Source organism: Corvus kubaryi, unplaced genomic scaffold (assembly GCF_017639235.1).
Source record: "Corvus kubaryi isolate FWS band 111438036 unplaced genomic scaffold, C.kubaryi_AGA036_p1.0 37264, whole genome shotgun sequence".
NCBI classification, from domain to species: Eukaryota; Metazoa; Chordata; class Aves; order Passeriformes; family Corvidae; genus Corvus; species Corvus kubaryi.
The window spans coordinates 1,418,347-1,428,391 of NW_024581079.1; the positions used below are offsets into that span (position 1 = coordinate 1,418,347).

General features: G+C 45.7%; 1 protein-coding gene across 1 annotated transcript in view; it reads left to right on the plus strand.

Moving 5' to 3' along the window:
- The first annotated feature begins 10,015 nt into the window (after window positions 1–10,015).
- Window positions 10,016–10,045, plus strand: part of FARP2 (FERM, ARH/RhoGEF and pleckstrin domain protein 2) — a 75,318-nt gene continuing 75,288 nt past the window's right edge. The window contains exon 1 of the mRNA XM_042024606.1: window positions 10,016–10,045. The gene's annotated coding sequence lies outside the window, so the exon portion shown is untranslated.

The window sequence follows — 10,045 nt, forward strand, 5'->3', positions numbered from 1 at the left end:
GCCACTGGTCACAATGCTGCTCGGTCCGTTCATGTGGGTGAGGTGCCTAACTCTACATATTGCTGTAGATGCTCCTGGTGGGGAGTTTTTTCAGAGCAGGGAGAGCAATCAGGGTTGTTTTGTTGCTGTACTGTGGGATGCCAGTTCCTGACATGATAACATGAAGGGCAATGAGGGTCACTTGATGAGTGTTCAGTGTTGCTATCCAGGGAGAACAGGGAAGGATGATTTTCCCCAGCTTTTTGCCCCTTTTTCCTCCCTCAGGCCTGTTACAACAGCTTTTGAGAGTTTTGAATTCCCTTTGTATGTTTAGGAAAGCGTGTTCTTGTTGCTAAGTCTGCCAGGTCTACTCAGTGGACTCCATACCATAGAGTCAGGGCAGAGATTTCTATGGAGGTCATTCAGACATCTGCCCCCAAGGGTGAATAGACATGCACAGCATGGGAGAATATGAGCCAGGTTTTGGGGAAATTCTCTGCTACAATGGTTTGGAAGTTCACCCCTAAAGAAGTACAGGACCCTGGTAAAGTGACAATATTTGCAAGGAGAATGCTGTGGCAACTCCAGAGAGGAGCAGCTTATTGCAGTGTGCTGAGCCCTGGCTTTTATTTACTGGATACTGCTCTTCACTGGAGAGCACCCTCAGGGGAGGAGGAGGAAAGCAGAGCAACAGGCACCGTGGCTGTCTTTAGACTCCTTCCCTGTCTTTGCTCCTTCCATTTGGGATCCAAATGTTCTCTTTTCTGAGGAGAGTAGTTCAAGTTCATTCCCTGGCCATTATGGCTCTTCAGCAAGGAATGAGGAAAAAGATCATTCAGAGCTTGTGGTGTGCCCTTTTCAGGTAGTTATGAATATTAGGATGGCTGGGCTGGAGATGAATTGTCACCGCTTGCTCCCAGGCTTTCCATTTGTGTGACACCTGAGGATGAATTAGTCACACCTCTGTCTTCATACACACTCTAATGACCACAGAGTAAGCCACTGGGGAGAAAGCTGTCCTGTGATGTGACTGGAAGGGAGTGTTTGGCATTTCATTAACAAATGCTACCAATCCCAACTATATTCAGAAGGCATTTAGTAGGAAATCCTCCCAAGACTGGAAGAAATTTAAGTTCTGATTCATGCATTGTAACTTTGATGTCAGTTGAGTCCTTTGCTGTTTCTATCTCAGTAGATAGCATGAGTGCAGAGAAGTGCCTTGTTTTCAGGCAACTCTCCTGCTCCACACTGCCAAATGTTGCCTGGATCTTTCTGAGTGTTTGGACAGGGCTAAGCAAACCTCGTGTGTCCATTTCATTGGCTTCTCTGTGGTGTTCTTGTTGGTTTATCTGGTTTCTGGGCCCTGAAGAAGGATTTCCGTCAGGATTTTGCTAGCTTGTTATACAGATTTAGTGGTTACAAAAAAGAGAAAGAAAATGAACAAAATATCTTTAAACTCCTGTTTTGTGACATCTGAGTTAAGAAAAATGAAAAATGTAACTTTTCCTGCATTTTTCTGGACACTTTGTAATAGATCCTGAAATGCTACATGCTTCAGGGAAGTGTCCAAACTAGAGGACAAATGAGGCGGTTAATTGCTTGGAATGTGCAAGAACACAATCTATAAAGGCTGTGGGAAGAGTTGAAACTATTGCTTGAAAGGACATTGTGCTGGACTTCAGTGCAAAGGACTCCCAGGAATTATGTGCTCTTCCCTATTTGCTGTTTTCTCTCAACGCTGTGTATGGAATAGAGCACAAAGAGCTTAACACAGGGCTCCTGGTGTCAGAGAAAGCCAGAAAGAAATTCTTAAAGGATTCCTGCAATGTAAGAAAGCTGTGATTAAAACACTTCATAACTCAGCTTGCTGTAGAGATTTTTCCCACAGCCCACGATTCCCAAGGGCGATTGCTCAGGAGAGATAACAGTTCGATTAGCAGCTTGTTGTCTTAGAGCCCTATTCCCTACCATGTCTGCCACCTCTTCCTGGGGATGCTGAACAAGGCTCTGGGCTGCTGTATGCCCTGTTCCTTTGGACAGCCCCAAAGGCATGTGGCTGGCAATGCAGGCCAGTTTAACAGTGAAGCAGGTGTTGTCCCTGTGCTGGAGCAGCCCCTGGTGTGTAGTTGTTTCCTAAAGAATCTCTTCATAACCCAAAAAATGGGAGGTGCTGCCACCTGCTCGCGTGTCCTTTTATATGAAGGGTGCTGAAACCAGGCTGTTGTCACAGAGACCAGGTGAGCCCATGTGCAGTGAAGTGACATTTGATGTCATGGGTCAAGCCCAGAAACTGGGAATGGAGGGAGTATGAGGAGGAAGAGCTTTGTCTAAGAAGTGGTGTGATGGGCAGCCACACTGCCTGTGCAGCCCAGACACGATGGGATCACCCAGGCCTGGCTCAGAGCCACAGCAGGGTGTGCCCAAGTTTCAGGTGCATTGTGGAGTTTCTGCAGCATTTAGCAAGGCGAGATCTGATGTAGCTGTGTGTTTGCAAGGTTAGTTTCAGTGCTTGAAATGCAGAAGGCAAATGAATTTCACTCCCACCCACAGGAATGAGAGCCTGTCAGTCCAGCAAGGCAGAGGAGGGTGTCCAGCTACCTCAGAGAACAACATGCTTTTGGGAATCTACCCTGGCGAGAGCAGACACAGCCCTGCAGCCATCCCACCTGGCTTTATGGAGCAGTCCCACGGAGAAAGCAGTGCAGCGCTCTCATTGCCGTAGGAAACCCTGAACTCCTAGTTAGGAAAAGAATGAGGAGCTCTACTCTCTCTCCCAAGCCTGGGGCTTATCCTGCTCCCTTTGAAACCCACTGTGAACAGTTCTGTAGAACTGATGGAGCTGGTTGTTTTTGCTCTATCCCAGCCCTCCCTGGCTCTCAGCTTTGCACATATCATCTGTGGTGATGTAAATGGTGTCAGGTTTAAGGCTGCGTTCCAAGAGTGATCCACGTTGCCAGATAGAAATTTCTGCTCGGCCCTGTAAGTCACATCCAGGAAGACATGGCAAAAAGTCAGGGAGATCTGAGTTATACAACATGCTTTCCATTAGCAACTTCACCATGTTGAGGCATCGTGCTTAAAGTGCCTCAGGCTGGCTGTCCTCCTGCTTTTTATTGACAAACAGTTTGAAGCTGGTGGGGCAATGAGGAGTTGCCTCATTTTTATAAGCAGAAGCCAAAAATTCATGGGAAAAAAAACCCATGTAGGAAGCATAGGAGCTTACAAGTGTTGTGAAGGTAACTCAGTGCATTCTATAGAATAGGTAAATATACACACCCTGAGAGCTAATGCAAAACACTCATTTAAACAGATCCTGTGCTGCTTCAATAGCATATTTATTAAAAAATAGAAAGGCACTGACAGTAAAGGCTTTGTTCAGAACATGCTCACTCCTGTGCCTGGCAATCTCCAATTCCCCAGTTACTTTAAAGTTTTTGATTCATTTTTTACTTTTGAGAAGCTTTTCCTTAAAGGAGAGCCTAAAACCTAGGTCGAGCTGTTCCTGTAGTGGTACTTGCTCTGAGTTCAGAGCTTCTCCCCTGCAGAGAACATTCGATTTGGCTCTCCAGGAATATTTCAGTCTCTTTGAAAGTTTGTACCCAAGAAAACTGGTTTGAATCTTCCTTTCCTACCCAGCAAGTAGTCTCAGACTGCTTTGAAGCATGGAAACACAGCATGGCAGGGATGGTTGTCCATGTGTCTGACAGCTGGGCTCGGCTCAGGGGCTGCATCTTGGCAGCAGTGGGACTGCCGTGCTCTGCATCCTGGCACAAACAGCTGGAACAGTCCTTTTGGTTGGGGGCAGAGTGGGGAATCTGCCAGTTTGTTCTGCCAGCAATCTGTGTTTGGCTGCCTCATTTCTGAAAGAACTTAATGCAGCAGAGTTGGTGTCACTGACAGCCTCAACTGCGGTTTATCTGGCAGTAAAATAATTGCCAAGCTTATCCGTGGCTAGTGTCTGGAGATCCTACATTTATCATTTAATCTGAAGAGTCCTGTCCATGAAATAGAACCAGGCCTTTTTCTCCTTTATATTTAACTGGGCTTTTGTGTATTTGAGTTGACTAAAGTTGATCGGTATGTGAAGATGAGGTGATCTTCTTTCTTGTCAGAATTTCAGATTGTGGGGGAGCGGTGTTTTCTGTTTGGGGGTGTCTTGTTCCCTACCCCCTCAAACACACACAGACATTTTTCATGTAATTTTTGAGGCATGGTACAAGTCACGACTGAATTGAGCCCTTGTGCAACTTCTCTGGGTAACAAAACCCAGGCTGATTTGATGGGCAGGGAAATGAGATGAATCTCAATGGGATTTAAAAACAAAAAACAAAAAAAAGGCAGGGTGAACTTTCTGGCACTCCCAGTTTTATTGGGGGGTGGTTGTCAGGCCTTGCTGCTTCAGGTGCTTGGTTACCCTCACTGTGCAGACATCATTAAGTGTAAGAGAAGAAAAAAATCAATGTAATTGCAGAAAAGACTGTTTGGTAGCTGCTTAATGTTTAGACTGTTACAGCCACAGAACGAACACCTATCAAAAAACCTCAGGATTCAATTTAAAGCAAATTTAGAGGAAATTCGGGGCATATTTGTGCTTCTGTGCAATAGGATCGATGTACCACGTGGGGGCAATAAGGGACTGTCTCTCAGCTTTTACCTGTGGATAAGAACACGGGAGACACAGTTGCAGATTGGACTTCTGTTCCAGTGTTGTGGCTCAGCAGCTCTATTTTGTTGCAGTTTGTAGCTTGTCTATACTCTTGATTTTTATGCTGTGGCTTCAGAACTGCTGCTGGCTACAGACTGAACCTTCTGGGCAGAGAGGACGTGCTTGGGCAAGTTCACTAGTCAGACTGAGAGGAGCTGCTGAGTGAGTGCGTCTGTGTGTGTGCAGGTACAAACATATGCTGTGCTTAATTTACTTGTTCTAATTGCCACCTTCACCATGAGAGCCAAGTTAAAATAGAGATATAATTATGAAAGTCAAAGTAGGTGATTGCAAAAAGGGATTGCAGCCTCCTGGGTTTTTTTTCTCTTAGCAGAAGTTTTTCCTGTATGTAAGTACCCAGGCCTGTTCTAAAGAATTGGTTAATACTGAGGGTTTAATTCCAGGTCACGGTCTAAGGCTGGTGGACTTTGTGCTTTATAAAGGCCACTGTAATTAGTAGTTGCAGTGTGTGTAGAAGGGCTCTTCAAGAATTCTCCAAAGGGGAACAGTCTGAGAAGCTCAAAGGTTTCCTTCTGGAAGAAGTGCTAGAGCATGATTGGGGGGGGGGAGAATTATTTAAGGTTGGAAGTGTAAAATCCCAGCCACAGAGTGTACAAGTATCTGTAGCATGGAAATCAGTTTGTCAAGTTGGTTTTGCAAGGTACTGCTACTGCTGAGTGCCTTTGCCATTGCATCTCTGCCAGTAGAATGAGGTGCATTCTGACTGCTTTTGAAGTATCTTCATTCATTGCTGTTGAAGAACAGTATTTCTCCTAGGCTTTCAGGTCAGTTTTAACAGTAAGTGAGCCTGGAGTAAGAGAGTAATTCTGGTAAGTGGTATGTACAAGTATGGCTGTGTTGTTCAATCTTTGTGCCCATCATGTGGATCGTATCTCTGCTTATCCAGCAATTCCTGTTCACCTTGACTTGAGTCTTTTGTCATTTGTTAATGACAGTTGGTGGAACATACAACTTTATGATTTCACTCTTTACATGTTTTTCTACCACCTGTAATACTGGTGGGCTGTTAGAACACCACCTGTTAGAACACTGGTGGGAAGAACACCACCTGAATAACAATTGCTGACATTGGCTTGATTTTGCTACTTTAGAACCAACTAATGGTCTTTGTGACTGTTTGTGACTGTTGGGTAGAGAACTCAGTGATGAGAGAGGTTGAGGAATGATTTGTTGATCCATGCAGACTAGTCCCTACTGAGATGTCTGAGGTGATGTGGAAGGCAATCCAGAGGATGGGTCAGTAAGACAAGATAGCTGGTCTCTGTCTGGTTCTGTGGCACAGGCCATTACAGGCTGCAAAGTACTTGGTTGAACTCTTCAGGGCTGAAACACTTCCAGACCAGAAACATGGCCAGAGTGGTCACTGATTGTCATGACATTTCATCTAACATGTGAACATAGCTGTGGAAAAGCGAGTTTTTCCCTTGGTGGACCTCTGAGGTGCTCTGCAGGTGGTGTGGTGTCACCAGGTCCTCAAAAGTGATAGAAGTGTGATCATCTTGTGGAGAAAGCTCTCAGCTCTTCCAGTTAGTGCTAAGTGACACTGTGCTTAGGCTTAGGTTAATGATGCCTACAGCAAATTGTTGAGTATCTCCAGGAAGTAACAGATGGGAGAACTGTCAATTCAAAGCCCTGTCTTGAACTAAAGTAGGACAATGGCAGTGAACTGTGGCAATCAAAGGTCTGTGAACTGCCCCAAAAGGGATTCTGGTGCTTTCAGTGACCCACCTGCAAGGAAATCCATACCAATCCATCTTCCTATTTTCAGCCTTGGCACGTCCATGCGTGTTGTTGTTGTAGAGTCCCAGTACAACACACTAGAGAAGTGAACTGGTGACGTGTGGCCCAGTTAGTTTGGTGTACATGGTATAAAACACTGGTTTAAATGGTTGTAACTATTTTTGCTCTCAGCTATGCTGGCTTGCTCCTGTAGACAGAAGGGAAGACATAATGTAAGCTTTTGAAACTACTTGCCTTTTTGTTATGAGATGGAGACCTCTGAGAGACAGAGCTTTGTAGTGTGTATTTGGAAAATATGTGCTGACAAAATCATCAATAGGTGTAATTTTTCAGTCTGCAGAGTTTCTCTTTGTCACGGTGAAGGCTCTGAACAAAGAGAAGCTTTCCCAGCTGTTGTTTATCTTGGCTGGATAAGAAGTCTGCATTAAAGAACTTCCTCAACCCTCATCCACAGTGTGATTAAAGAAAAAGATGATATTATAGTGTAGTGAAAAGATAATTCTAATTGTCCTGCTCAGGCCAAGAGGAGAATGTGGTGCAGATAATTTGTTATATTAGTTGAGTGAAAGAGTTGCACTTTGTTAGCAGTTTTTATCTCAAAAGGAGAAAGTTGTACTTTGTCCTGACACTGCATCCTTCCAACAGCAACAGCTGGCTTTCATGTGTAATGGCATTCTTCTTCTAGTTTTGGTCTCTAAACTTCTTCCTCCTCCTGTATAGGCTTCAAACACTGCCTGGATGGCTGAAAAGTTTGATTTCATGCGTGTTACAGGAACTCAGAGCTCTTTGTGGATAGCTGTGAAGAACATGCTGCTGAGTCTGGCAGAGATAACCATCCACTCCCTCTTTTAGATTTCAAAATCGCCAAACACCACATCTCAAGCATGTTTTTTCTTACAGTTGCTGAGGATTTATCAAATGATTGAGTGTATAGAACAGAGGTTCAACCTGACATGGCCCTTCCTAATCGTACCCTGTTTGGTTGGGAGTAGGAATTACAGAGGGCAGAGCTATCATCTCCTAGACTGTACAAGCGGAGTCTTGTCCCTTCTTGTCACTTCCCCTGCTTGTGGCGGCAGGTGGTGCCACGTGTCTCTTCGCAGCCTGGTTCTAAATGTGCAGGTAGGAGTGTGAAAATGGGTGGGGACTTCTCTAACAGGGAAAAGTCAGCTCTTACAAAGGTTTGCGTGCATGATTGAGTTTTCTTATACACACACATGCAAACATATTTATTTATCTGTACTGCATCCACCTGTGGGGGGCCCAGTACAGGAAGGACACTGACCTGTTGGAGCAGGTACACAGGAGGCCAGCAAGGTGATCAAAGAGATGGAGTACCTCTGCTGTGAGGAAAGGCTGAGAGAATGGGGGCTGTGCAGCCTGGGGGAGAGAATGCTTGGGGTGAGCATATTGTGTTCTTTCAGGATCTGAAGGGGCTCCAAGAAAGCTGGAGAAGGACATTGGACAAAGCTCTGGAGTACCAGGACAAGGGGGAATGGCTTCCCAGTGCCAGAGGGCAGGGTTAGATGGGATATTGGGAAGAAATTCTTCCCTGGGAGGGAGGTGAGGCCCTGGCACAGGGTTGTCCAGAGAAGCTGTGGCTGCTCCATCCCTGGAAGTGTCTGAGGCCAGGTTGGACGGGGCTTGGAGCACCCTGGTGTAGTGGAAGCTGTCCCATGGCAGAGGATTTGAAACTGGATGATCTCTAAGGTTCCTTCCAACACAAACTATTCTGGAATTCTCTGATATGATGGAAAATATTTTTTTTGTTTGTGGGGGTAAAAAAGTCAGAAATGAGCCGCATATGGAAACAGAGGTGCTGGGGATGTGGACAATTAAACACACTGAACCTTTGTGCCTTTTCCTTACTGCATTGTTTTAGTTCAGTAAATGACTTGTGTTTTGGGTAAGCAATAAAGTCAGGACTCTTGAGTGAAGCAGAAAGAGCAGCAGCAGGGTGTTGACATTTCTAAAGACTCTGCCATATCCGTAATTATTGCTTCCTCTCCCGAGTGTGGTGGTATGTGGCTTTAAAGTGATCACATCAGATTTGTTCTCTGACTTAGTGGCAGCTGCTTTTTTGCACAAGAAAACTCCAGTGCTCTTTCTAGATGTTCAAGAAAGTGATTGAAATGAAGATGATTCTGAAGTGTCTGCACTTTGAAGGATGTGGAACTGTATTGGCAATTAAGTTGCAAATAAAGAGCCATGCAAATAGGATACTGAAACAGCCTGTCAGTAATGAAAGCACTTCACCCAATTGAAATCACAACTGATATTATGAATGGAGTTGTCTAAAATGTTGTGTACACTTTTGCCACTTTCATATTTATGGGGTTTTTTTCCCTGTATCCATGGGATTCTTCAGCTCCATTTCACTTTTTAAGGAGAACAAATCATGGGACATATTTTTTAAAACCTTGTGTCTTTTGTTCTTTTGAAGAGATGAGAATGCTGCTAGTCAGGAATTACTCATTAAATTTGCAAGTTGCCTTTCGGTGAGTGAGACTAATGAAGCTGCTTCTGTTTGAAAGGGCTATTCTGCATAATTTATGTGTTTGTTATTATCAAAAGTCATATGCTATGCTAATATTTTGTTTTTCAAATTGTTGTGAAAAGGTCAAGTTCTCAGAAACAAGACAGCTCCTTGCATTTCTTATGCTATTGGCCAACAACCCCTACCTAGAGAAACCCAAGGATTTCTCTCATTCCTGTTGCTTCTTATCTTGAAGTGCAGACTCTAGCGAGCTTTGGGTGGCTCAGGGGCTGTCAAAGGTGGCCCTTTTCAGGAAGAGCTCTTTTCCTGGCTGTCCTGTTATCTGCCAGCCTTGGCCTCAGCTTTAGAGCTGATGAAATCCAGACAGTGCAAAGATCTGTTTGTCCTGTGCTGAATTTCCTACAGTGTCGTGTTCTTGTCTGTGTCAGTGAGGGATGGGGTTGCTGGCTGGGGAGTGAGGAGGAGGAAGATGCTGCTGCCTTTGTGATCTTCAGCTCCTTTGGCCAGCAACACTGCCCGATGCCTCTGCGCAGCACCCACCTTTTCTCCTGTTCTGTAGCGCTGAGTCTATTTCTATCCCCACTTAAAATCTATATATGAAAAATTTAGCTAAGTGAAGACTTAAAGCGCTCGTTACTTGCCCTGGGGCTGGTTACTGGCATGGTGTCGTCCCCCAGAGCAGTGTTTCCCTGAGCAAATGAGATCTGTGGGGTGTGGGATGGGTTCGGGGGTGTGCGTGGTGGATCTCTGGGGTGTACATTGGGGGGTTTCATGTGCCTTTTTTTGGGGTGCAGGCATTGGGCAGCAGCTTGTGAGCTGGCTGCCCTTCAGCTTCGGATGGAAATACTCTTCTAAAGCCTTCCTCGTGCTTAAAAACCACGCTTTGGGTTTCACTACGGTATAAAATAATCCTCAAAGCTCGGCGGAACCGGCCGGGCGGTGGGGCAAACAGAAGGCATCGCTATGTGACTCGCTGCGCCGCTCCCCGCGGCGAAGCTCGGCGTGCGGAGCCGCGCTCCGCCGGGCCTGCCCCAGCCCCGTTACCCGCCCGCAGGGTGGGGCCGGTGTGCGCGGGCGGCGGCGGCGGCACGGGCCCGGCCTGG